Here is a 13,548-nt window from a genome sequence, read left to right on the forward strand (position 1 = left end):
TTAAACCCAGTTCCAGTAAAAATCATTTAAAGATATTTTTCCAACAATTTTTCAAACAAAGGCTCAATGCAAATGTGAGCAAAAATGATGAAATCATAAACAGCCCCTCGGGAAAAACATCACTCATATACAGCCCCTCGGGAAAACCTCACAGTCACTCATGCCACTCGGGCATACCTCACAATCACTCTTGCCACTCGGGAATACCTCATAATCGCTCATGCCTCCAAGTCACTTAGCACTCAGCACTCGCACACTTAGTAGGTACCTGAGCTCACTGAGGGTGTGTACAGACTCCGGAGGGGCTCCTTCAGCCCAAGCGCTATAATATGTACGTACAACTCACGTGCCAAAATAATAAAGTATGTTGCAGGCGGGCAGCCCCGATCCATACTCATCCTCACAAATCAGGCTCTCGGCCTCACTCAGTCATAAATATGCTGCAGGCAGGCAGCCCCGATCCACACTCATCCTCACAAATCAGGCCCTCGGCCTCACTCAGTCATAAATATCTCAAGCCACTCGGGCATTTCAGTAAAACAGGGCATTCGGCCCAAAATATTTATATGCATCAAAATAGAGTCATAAAACTGAGTTATGCGGTAAACAAGTATAAACATGACTGAGTATAGATTTTCAATCGAAAACAGTGAGAGGATGGTAAGAAACAGCCCCTAAGGGTCCAAACAGCATTGGCGCAAGGCCCAAATATGGCATTCAACCCAATTTACAGAAATTCTTTCTAAAACATATAAGTATCAAATCGTTTCAACAAAGTATGCAACTTTACAGTTGCTACGGGACGGACCAAGTCATAAATCCCCAACAGTGCACGCCCACACGCCCGTCACCTAGCATGTGCGTCATTTTAAAATAGTAGAATGATACGAAATTCGGGGTTTCATACCCTCAGAACTAAATTTACAATCGTTACTTACCTCAAACTGGTCAAATCTCTAACCCGCAATGATCTTGCCTCTGGACTCGGCCTCCAAATGCTCCGAATATATTCACAATCAGTACAATACCATCAATACGTGCTAATGGGATGAATTCCACAAGAAAAACTATATAATTAGACCAAAACCTGAAATTGGCTCAAACCCGGGCCCCGGGCCCACGTCTCGAAATCCGACAAATTTTACAAAACTAGAAAGCTCATTCACTCACGAGTCTAACCATACTAATTTTACCAAAATCCGACTTCAACTCGACCCTCAAATCGACAAATCGTATTTCCAAATTTCTAAGTTCCAACCTCCGATTTACACCTCAAAATCATGTAATCTAGTCGGATTATTCGATGATAATTCAATATTATGAAGTAGAAATGATCACAAGGGACTTACCTCAAGTTTTCCTTGAAAATATATCAAAATCGCCTCTCCTCAAGATCCAATTTGTCAAAAATGGCAAATGGGACGAAGTCCCTGTTTTTATAATTCTGCCCATACAACCTCGGTTCTGCCTCAATCTTGGCCTTCGATCGGGGTCCTCGATCCTGGTCCTCAATCCTGGCCCTCGATCCTGGTTCTCGATCCTAGGCCTTCGATCATGTCTTCTACCCAGCCTTCGACCGTGACCCTCGACCCTGGGCTCGATCATGGCTTCGATCGTGGCCCTCGACTCTGGGCTCGATCATGGCTTCGATCGTGGCCCTAGACTATGGGCTCGATCATGGCTTTGATCGTGAGAGATTTCTGGGCTCGAATCTGGCAGAAGAAATTTCCAATATAAGGGAATTGCAGCAGCTGTTGTAGTTCAATTTTTGATCCGTTAACCATCCGAAACTCACCCGAGACCCTCGGGACCTCAACCAAATATACCAACAAGTCCTAAATGACATAACAGAGGTATTCTAATTTTCAGAATTGGATTCTGATCCCGATATCAAAAAGTCAACCCCCCGGCCAAACTTCTCAAAAAATAAAACTTTCGGCATTTCAAGCCTAATTCCTCAACGGACTTCCAAATAATATTTCGGACATGCTCCTAAGACAAAAATCACCATACGGAGCTATTGGAATCATCAAAATTCAAATTCGAGGTCGTTTACACATAGGTCCATATCCAGTCCACTTTTCTAACTTAAATTTTTTAATTATGAGACTAAGTGTCTCATTTCACTCCGAGTTCCTTTCGGACTCGAACCAACTAACCTGATATAACATAATATAGCTGAATAACACAAAAAGAAGTAGGAATGGGGAAAATGAGGTTATAACTCTCAAAACGACCGGCCGGGTCGTTACACCGGGTCCCCAACTCACTCTGTACTGCCCTCTAGAAATGTGAAGTAAAATTAGGGCCTCTATCTGATATAATGGAGATAGGCACACCGTGCAACCGGACAATCTACTGAATGTAAATCTGAGCCAAACTCTCTGAAGAATACGTGGTAACAACCGGAATGAAGTGTGCCGACTTGATCAACCTGTCGACAATGACCCAAACTGCATCAAACTTCCGCAAGGTCCGCGGCAACCCAATTACGAAGTCCATAGTAATTCGCTCTCATTTCCACTCAGGTATAGTCATCTGCTGAAGTAGGCCAACTGGCCTCTGATGCTAATACTTAACTTGCTGGAAATTAAGTTACCTCGCTACATACTCAATTATGTCCTTCTTCATCTGCCGCCACCAATAATGTTGCCTCGGGTAGCGATACATCTTTGTAGCACCTGGATGAATATAATACCGAGAAATGTGTGCCTCCTCTAGAATCTTTTCCCTTAATCCATCAACATTAGGGACACATAAGTGACCCTGGAGTCACAGAATACCATCCTTCCCAATGGTAACCTCTTTGGCACCACCCTGTAGTACCGTCTCTCTGAGAACCAATAAGTGCGGATCCTCAAATTGACAAGCCTTGATCTGCTCGAATAGTAAAGACTGGGCGACAACACATGCAAGAACTCGGCTGGGCTCTGAAATATCCAACCTCACAAGTCTGTTAGCCAAGGACTGAATGTCCAAAGCTAGCGGCCTCTCCTCTGCTGAAATGAATGCCAAACTGCCTATACTCTCCGCTTTCTACTCAAGGCATCCGCAACTACATTAGCCTTGCCCGGCTGATAAAGGATGGTAATATCATAATATTTTAGTAACTCAAGCCACCTGAACTGCCTCAAATTGAGATCCCTCTGCTTGAACAAATGCTGCAAGTTGCGATGATCGGTGTAAACCTCACACGACACCCCATAAAGATAATGCCTCTTGATCTTGAGAGCATGAACAATCGCGTCCAACTCCAAATTGTGTACACCGTAACTCTTCTCATGGGGCTTCAACTGACGTGAAACATATGCAATAACTCACCCCTACTATATCAATACACAACCCAAACCAACGCGTGAAGCGTCACAATACACAGTATACATCCCTGAACCGGAAGGCAACACTAACACTAGTGCTGAAGTCAATGCGGTCTTGAGCTTCTGAAAGCTCGCCTCGCAATTATTGGACCATAGGAATGGAGCACCCTTATGGTTCAATCTAGTCAGAGGTGCGACGATAGATGAGAAGCCCTCCACAAACCGATGATAATAATCTGCTAACCCCAAGAAGCTCCTGATCTCAGTCGCTGTAGTAGGACGAGGCCAACTCTGAACTACCTCGATCTTCTTGGGATCTACCTTAATACCCTCGCTTGGTACAACATGTCCCAAGAATGCCACAGAATCTAATCAGAACTCACACTTGGAGAACTTAACATATAACTTCTGTTCCCGCAAGGTCTGAAGCACCACTCTCAAATGCTGCTCGTGCTCCTCCATGATTCATGAGTAGATAAAAAGGCCATCAATGAAGACAATGACAAACGAATCAATATATGGCCTGAACACCCGGTTCATCAAATCCATAAACGCCATCGGGGTGTTAGTCAAACCGAAGGACATCACTAGAAACTCATAATGGCCATATCTAGTCCGGAAGGTCGTCTTCGGAACATCTGAATTCTGAATCTTCAACTGATGGTACCCCGATCTCAAATCGATCTTGGAGAACACCCTAGCACCCTGCAACTGGTCAAATAAATCATCAATACGCGACAACGGACATTTGTTCTTAATGGTAACTTTGTTCAACTAGCGGTAATCAATGCACATCCGTATAGTCCCATCTTTCTTCTTCACAAATAACACCGGTGCACTCCAAGGCGATACACTTGGTCTGACGAACCCTTTCGCTAGAAACTCCTCGAGTTGTTCCTTCAACTCTTTCAGAGCCATGCGGTACGGTAGAATAGAGATAGGCTGGGTACCTGGAGCCAAATCAATACATAAATTGATATCACGATCGGGCATGCCTGGAAGATCAGAAGGAAACACATCGGAGAACTCTCGGACTACGGGCACTGAATCAATCGCCGGAGTCTTTGTAATAGTATCTCAAATATAGGATAGATAAGCCAAACAACAATTCTCGACCATGTGTCGAGCCTTCAGAAAAGAAATAACCCGACTAGATGCACTGACAGACAAACCCTTCCAACTCCAATCTAGGTAACTCTGGTATTGCCAAGGTAACAGTCTTGGCATGGCAATCAAGGATGGCGTGATATGTAGACAACCAATCCATGCCCAGGATGACCTCAAAGTCGGTCATACCGAGAAACATAAGATCTGCTTGGGTCTCATAACTATAGAAAGTAACAATGCAGGACCGATAGATCCAATCCACAACAACCGAATCGCCCACTGGTGTGGATACATAAACATGAGTACCCAAGGACTTATGAGGAACTCCCAGGAAATGAGCAAATAGAGATGAAACATATGAATATGTAGACCCTGGATCAAATAGTACCGAAGCATCCCTACTGCAGACAGAAATAATACCTGTGATCACGACATCTAAGGCTAATGCATCTAGTATGGCTGGGAAGGAATAGAATCTGGCTGGAGCACCTCCTGGCTGGCCTCCATCTCTAGGATGGCCCCTACCCACTTGCCCTCCGCCTCTAGGCGACCGGATGACTGATGAGGCAACTGGTATTGTAATCATAAGCTGTTGACCCTGCTGCACTTGCCTTTCCCCGAAGCCTGGGGCAGAACCTCCGTATATGACTAAGGTCCCTGCACTCGAAACACCCTCTCGGTACGATGGACTGCTGACCTGAAGTCTGACCCTAATGGCTTGAATACCCACTGGAGGATCCCTGAATAACTGGTGGGTGGTAGGAACTCTCTGGCATGGTGATGAAATAAGGTTGCACTGGAGCACCCCGAGGAGGCAGCGGTGCTGGATATGTGGGTTTGCTAGACTGACCCCTCACAAACTGACCCCTGCCCCCGGCCGGGGCACCACTAAACTCTCTAGAATATCGAAATCGCTTGTCCCTCGTCGCCTGCTCTCGGCTCCGCTGACGGACACCCTCGATCCTCTGAGCTATCTCCACAACTAGCCCGTAAGAAATCCCCATCTCCACCTCTTGAACCATGGTGGCCTAGATACCAGAGTGCAAACCGACAACAAACCTCTGCACTCTCTCTGCATCAGTAGAAAGTATCATAAGTACATGGCGAGACAACTCATAGAATCTGGCCTCATAGTCGGTCACTGATATCTGGCCCTGCTGAAGCTGCTCGAACTGAAACCGCAACTCTTTCCTCTGAGAGGGTGGAATATATCTATCCAAGAAGAGGCATGTGAACTGATCCCAAGTCATGGGAAGAGAACCTGTTGGTCTGCCAAGAACCTGAGAGGTGGTAAATTCCACCCCGTGGGACTCTAATATCCTCATATTGTGCAGTCTGTCCTTGCACCGATCAATAAAGTCCTGGGGTTTTCATGTCACTCACCTCCAAAGACAGGAGGATGTAGCCTGGTCCATCTGTCCAATAGCTTCTGCGGATCATCGGCCGCAACTGGTCTGGGCTCAGGTATAGTTGCTGCAACTGGCTAAGCTCCGCCCATGGGTAGTGCGTCCGGGGTCTGATATACGTCAGCTGCATGTCCTGGAGCCTGAGCGGTAGGGCTCTGTGCTCCCCCTTCTGCCTGAGATGTGGCTGGGTTTGCTTGAAATAAACCAGCCTGAGTCATAGAATCTATGAACCGCAGCATACTGCCCATGACCTCCTGAAATCTCGGTATGGATATGAAATCCATCGGGGGTGGCTCTGTTGCAGGGACCTCGCCCTGCTCCTCAATATTAGGATCCTCTACTGGATCCACTAGTGGCATGACTAGAACTCTAGGACGCCCTCTTCCTCTACTATGATCAGGAGCCCTCCCTCGGCCTCTGCCTCGGCCTCTAGCAATAGGGGGAGAAACTCCTCCATGGTCGGGTACATCTGTCGCGTGCGTTCTCACCATCTGTGAGAAAATAAGAGAATGATACTTAGCACATCATCAATTGCATGATATGAGATGAAGAAAAGAGCAGTTTCCTAACACCCTATAGCCTCTCGAAGATAAGTACGGACGTCTCCGCACCGATCCGCAATACTCTATTAGGCCTGCTTATAACTTGTGAGACCTACGTGAACCTAGTGCTCTGATACCATATTGTCATGACCCAATTTCTCCTATAGGCCGTGATGACGCCCAATGTCACCGCTAGGCAAGACAACAGTAAACTAACTACGTGATTACTCTTTTTAATAGGTTTCCAAGTAATTAAATTCCATTTATTAAGATGTTCAAGAAGTATAAAGTTTAATGAACAAAACGAAAGCAACTGAGTGCAATCATAGATATATAAATACTCCAAAAACCATAAAGTCTACTAGAATGTATGTCAAGACATGGTGTTATAAGTGTATGAGCACTAGTAGAATATACAAAACTCTAACTACTGTCTTAAATAAAATAAATAGAAAATAAGTACAAAAGAAAGGATCTAGGTGCTGTAGAACGGCTCAGGAAGCAGCTCACCACTAGGCCTCAGGGTATTGGGGATGCGCGCCGGTGTGACCGCCAGATGCACCTGCTTCTGATCCTGCACGGTTAGTGCAGAAGTGTAGCGTGAGTACATAAACAACATGTACCCAGTAAGTATCAAGTCTAACCTCGAAGAAGTAATGGTGAGGGGTCGACATCGACACTTACTATGGGCTAACAGTAAAGAAATACAGAAGTTCTAAATAAGCATGGGTTATGTAAATAATAATAATAATAATAACTCAATAACAAGAAGGGAGTAAATAATTCTTTCACACATGGTAAGTCCCAAATAAATTTCTGTCTCATATAATTTTAGCCTCTCAAGTCATGTAAATACATCAAATATATAATTAAACTCAGTTTTGAAATAATTGTTAGTGATTTCAAGGCAACAGTTATTTTGAAAGAACTTTTGGCGTTTCGGGCACCTCTGAAAATTATTCAATTGTTGGTATGAATTTACTTGGGGGAGAAATAACTCGTTGGAGTAGTATGGAGGTTCAAAGAAGGAAGAATCTTGAATACTATTAGAAAAGCTCTCATCTTTGAAACCAAGAAGAAGCTGATCTGGAGGAAGCATAGTCATTAATTCTGAGTTGACTTCATCATTAACTGTTTCTAAGTAGGAGTTCGAGTAGTAAATAAGACTATCCATTGATAATTAAACAGATGAGCTAAGACTCAAGGAGAACTCACTGTTACTACAATGTCAAATTAAGAGAAGACTGTTAATCAAGAATCGCGTCACAGATACTCTGATGTAAGATACTAAAAATTACTTTCTTCAAAAGGAAACTTTTTTAGACGAGGTAATTGTCATGACAAGACACTTAAGATTAGTTATTGATGGGACAAAGAGGAAGTGAGAGAACTGAAACAAAAGAGAATGAGAGAAACACGAGGAATTAAGATACTGTCTTGTTGTTGAATGATAGTAGACCTAATTGCTGGAGTACTACTTTGTACGGCTGAGAAAGCCGTAAAAATGTAATGGTAACTAATTGGCTGTTAGTGGGGGTTAGTGGAGAGGGAAGTTACTGAGAGAATAATGGAATTTGATGATAAAGTTAACGAAATCCTGATAATGAGGAGGAACTTTCTCTCTTCCTTTTCCAACCGTCCAACCGTTACTTGTGCTTTAAGTTTTTACTGCATTTCCTTTTGTTTTTACCGTGATATTTCTGCAAACCTTAAGTATAAGGTTCTAATTACTTCTTTAATATATCAAATGCTATTATATATGCTAGTCGTTATTGCAAGAGCCACATATAAAAAATATGCAGTAATTATTTACATGATTACAATTAGTTAATTAACCAGGCGCATATAATATGCGGCATATTTGTACAAGAAAACTCTTTTTGCTAAGACGCGTTTATATACCCATCCATCAATTTTTTAACCACAAATGATAAAGTAGTTAATGCACAATTATAGGAATAGCATTTTACGACACCAAACGCTAAGTTCCTTGCCCCACCTATCATTTCTCGGTAACTTACGGGGTACTTGCGAGGTGGCCTCTTTTCAAACTTGAATTAGCCAAGTGATTTTCAGGTTTTAATTATTTTAGGATTGACTTTCATGCTTAAATAGTACTTAATTGAGATTATAAAGTGAAGGGGGAAGTTCAGTCTTTATCCCTAAAGTTTCAGTTATTACACTTTGACTCCAACCTATATAATTCTAATATTATCAAATTTAAAAAAAGAAAAAGAAAATCCCACCCCTTCCCGCCTCATCTGCCCCCCCCCCCTACAATCCCCATTTTCCACGGGTGATTCCTCCATTGCAACTTGTTTTTCATTCCATGTGGTATATTGTGTAACTCTTTCATCTGGTAAGTATTTTCATCATCTTCTTCGTCATTATTAATTTAGGTTTCTGCAAATTATTTTTTCTGCACAGTGCTCGACCACTAGTATACAATAGACCACTATTAGAGTAGACCACTGGTTCACAATAGACTGATGGGCAATTATATATTAGTATGCGGTCTATATTCTGGTGAATGGGTTGAGGGGCCAACTAGTTGGAATTGAAATTCCTATACAAAGGTTACAGTACCTATCCGTATACCTAGCAATTGTACGTTTGACGAATTTATTGGTGTCATCAAACGTGGAAAACTAGCATGTTCCCCGATGAATTTGAATATTACATATATGCTTAGCTCTGCACCGAAGAAGGACAAGATTTCTCCTTCCTTCATTAAGAATGACAATGATTTACAATCGTACCTCCTTGATGTTAAAATTGATGTTATGAGGCCTTGTTTGAAGATATTTGTGACTAAAAATGAGTTTGAAGAAGGGGTTGAAGTTCCTGTTGAAAGGTCTCATCAAGGTTCAAATGCCGCAGCTGCACCACCACCAACAAAACCACCAATTTTAGAAGTAGAGGAGGAAAGAATGGTGAAAGATGGTTTCGGTGGATTTAGTCATGACTTGCATGATTTTAGTGACAATGAAACGAACTCGTATGGTCCGGAAGATGCAGATGGAGCGGAAGAGCTCCCGGATATTGTCAGTCGAGCAGTTGGAGATGAAGGCTTGGTAGACTCGTTAGCTACACAACATAGCCACGCTGATGGTACATGTTTTTTCCTTGAAAAATATTTCGACAACAAATTGGATCTAATAAAACAGTTGGACATTGCTTATGTGAAAGTGCATTTTACGTTCCGTCTGAGGAGAGTAGCAGCAAATTAACTTCAGTGGCATGCCAAGATGTGAGTTGCCCGTGAAAGTTACACACTTTAAAGTATGAGAGTTATGATAGGTTTTATATTACTAAGTACTATGGCGAGCACACATGCGGGGTACAACACATATGAAGCCATCATCCTAACGCGTCGTCGAAGATGTTAGGTACATATTACCAGGAACGGTATATTAATGGCAAAGTCCCATCCTCGTCAGATCTGAAGGATGTTATTTTTGAAGATTTTAATCAAAATCTTACTTATTGGAGGAGCTGAAAGGTAGGTGAAATAACTAAGGCTATGATCAGGGGTACTCATGAAGAAGGGTATGCTTTGTTGAAAGCGTATCGCCATGTTATGATGTCTTATAATGAAGGAATATTGTTGATTTGAAGGTTGAGGATAAATTACATTTTAGATATTTTTTCTTATATGTTGGAGCTTTCATTAAGGGATCGCGCATATGAGAAAGGTTATTGCCGTTGATGGGATATTTCTAAGTGGCAAGTATAGAGGTTGCTTGTTGTCTGCTGTGGCACAAGATACAGAGAATCATATTTTTTCAATTGTATTTTGTGTAGTCGATAAATAGTGCGATGATTCTTGGACCTACTCTTTTGAATAGTTGCGGCACATTGTTGACGATGGTGATGAATTGTGCATTATCTCTAATCAACATCTGTCTATTGGGAATGGCTTCAAAAATATTTTTACAGCCGCTCATCATGGTTTTTGCACGCGTCACATTGCTGAAAATATGCGCAAGAGGTTTCATTGTGGAATTTTTCTTAAGCATTTTTTTTCCTGCCGCAGAGTCATACAATATTGAGGAATTCTTTGACCATTTTCAGCAATTGCGTGATAAAAGTAGGGAAGTAGTTAACTGCCTCGCGAATGAAATTAGGTTCCAAAAGTGGAGCAGGGCCTTCTTTCTAGGAAACCGATATGGCGTGTTGATAACAAACATTGCAGAATCGCTTAATGTAATGCTTAAGGATCAAAGAGGCTTCCCGATCATTGGCCTATTCAATCATATTAGGGGTGACATGTGTGCCGGTCCGGGCCCTAAACGGGCCAAGTGGGCCGGTCTAACCGGTCCCGGGCCGGTCCTTACATAAACGGGCCTACCGGTCCCGGGTTAAACGGTCTTTTTGTAGGAACCGACCCGAGACCGAACCCACGAAATCATGATCCCGGGCTAAGTATTGATTTTTTTAAAAAATTAAATAGAAATGAGAGACAAAAAGATGTTAAAAAAATATCTAAGGTGCTAATATTATAAAGAGATATTCAAAGCAATGCCTTATAATTTTATTATAGCATTAAACAAATATGGCAATATCTTTCTTAGTCTTCCTCCCCCCTATGGAATGAGCACAACAAGATGCTAATACCACCATTGGGAAGAAAAAAAAACTAATCAAGATGTGTCAAAATACAAGTTACATAATACATACTAATTTTTTGTTCATACAAGTTACATGGTATCTCTTACAAACTTCATAAATCCTTCAAGGTCTGGAGAAATTTCCGTTGGTGGTGGCGGAAAAGTAGCTTGGTCATCGCCGCTTCCATTGTTGGGCGAAGCAGCATCCTCCGTAAGTTCAGCTAGCATTTCTTCGTAAGCTTCGTCTTCCTCTGGTTGTGATTCAGCAAGTCAAAAATTTCTTCTTTCCGAACGGATCCAATCTCTGAAAAGTACTTATTTTTCCAAGCTCCCCCTCATAGACGCTCGATAATCACCAATTTGAGGTCTTGCTTGACTGAAAGCGCTCTCCGATACCACTGTTGAAGCTTGAATAGTTAAAATATCTCGGACCATCCTTGAAAGAACTGGAAAGTATTTTTCTTTGTCTTTCCACCATTGCAAAATATTAAAGGAGCCGTCGAGATTCACTTCCTCAATTTGATGCGACAAATAAACTTCAAGCTCATTTAATTGTGAAAAATTATTACTACTAGAACCTTGAGAACCTCTAAACCCCGCCCAACCACTAAGTGCTCTTACTCTCGCAGTTCTTTTAGATGATTGAGAATCAGAAGAAGAAGGAGTTGGAGCATTTGGTCTAGCATGATTTAATACAACTTGATAAGCATTATAAATAGTTTGAACATTTATTTTAATTGAGGCTATTGCTTTCGGAAGTTGAAGCAACTCATCATCTTCAAGTGATAAACCATTATAAACAGTTTCATATCAAAATTGAGGACCTCCTAATTTCATACAAGGATTTAACAAAGCAACAACACCATAAATAGGGGAAATAAGGAAAAAATATTTTTTAAACTTTTTTCTCATAGAATCAATAGCAAGTTGATAAATTTTCCCACCCTATAAAAAATGAGCAAACAAATTTGCAAGTTCTGCAATATAAACTAAACAGTTAGAAATAGTAGGATAATATTGCCCAGAAGATTCATTAATATAAAATTTTTCTTAAAAATCAACAAATATTTTAACATTAGCCCAATCCCCATTCGTAAGGTAATCGTCATCATCACTTAGGGTATTTTTTTATGTGTCTAGTCAAAGTTCCCGTCTCCCATTTGGTCTAGCATGATTTAATGCAACTTGATAAGCATTATAAATAGTTTGAGCATTTATTTTAATTGAGGCTATTGCTTTCGGAAGTTGAAGCAACTCATCATCTTCAAGTGATAAACCATTATAAACAGTTTCATATCAAAATTGAGGACCTCCTAATTTCATACAAGGATTTAACAAAGCAACAACACCATAAATAGGGGAAATAAGGAAAAAATATTTTTTAAACTTTTTTCTCATAGAATCAATAGCAAGTTGATAAATTTCCCCACGTTCTGCAATATAAACTAAACAGTTAGAAATAGTAAGATAATATTGCCCAGAAGATTCATTAATATAAAATTTTTCTTAAAAATCAACAAATATTTTAACATTAGCCCAATCCCCATTCGTAAGGTAATCGTCATCATCACTTAGGGTATTTTTTTATGTGTCTAGTCAAAGTTCCCGTCTCCCCTCCCCCCCCTCCCCGCGATTCAAAATATTTAAAAGCTAACTCCATATCACAAGTTTTACACTTAGCCTTATTTTGTGGAATTAGTTGAGTAAAAAATTGCCAAACATGAGATGTTTCTGTCCGTTTGGTAGGTTGTCTAGAAAAAGTAGGGGCAGTAACATGAGTATCAGATGGGTCATCATTTGGATTAGCAGCGTTATCACTAGTTGGGTTAATATCAGGACCAGGACTAGTGGGTGTATCATCATCCGGTTGAGATTCATCAAGATCAATTTCCTCATCATCATTTTCATCAATAGTATTATAATTATTAGAATAAAGAGCATTCATTAATTCATGGTCTAATTATTCACCGGCTGCAATATTATGGCAAAATTGACTCTCGATAAATTATAATAAAATATTATCGCTATCAAGAATAGCATGTGTAGGACGGATATAGGGTTTGGTTCGGGGAGTCGGGGGCAGGGGAGGAGGAACAACATGACCACAAGATTCGCCACTCTCGGATTTTCCCTTATTCTTATTTTTACCAAAAATATTTTTTAAGGAATCCATCTTAATTAATCAAGTAATAGCAAATAAATAAAACAAACAAGATTATAATATTAAGACTTAATAGTTGGAACGAGTTTACCGAATTGACGAACAACTTGTTGAAAATTGATTATCGTTGAAGACTTGAAGACTTCAATTCACTAACTTCACAATTTTTTCACAAATTGTAACAACCTCAATATTTTTTTACTATTTTTTGGAATAAAGTAAGAAATAGTAGCAAGTATAGAATAAAATTAGAGAGAGATTGTGATAGATTGATATTGATTTTGTAAGAAAAATAAAAGAATAAGGAGGTATTTATAGTTAAAAATAGAGAAAAAGTATAATTATAAAAAGTTTGGGGTTAAAACAAAGTTTGGGGGGGAGGGGGAGGGTTAAATGGCTATTTTC

This window comes from Nicotiana tabacum, chromosome 15, assembly GCF_000715075.1.
Source record: "Nicotiana tabacum cultivar K326 chromosome 15, ASM71507v2, whole genome shotgun sequence".
In the NCBI taxonomy this organism is placed as follows: Eukaryota; Viridiplantae; Streptophyta; class Magnoliopsida; order Solanales; family Solanaceae; genus Nicotiana; species Nicotiana tabacum.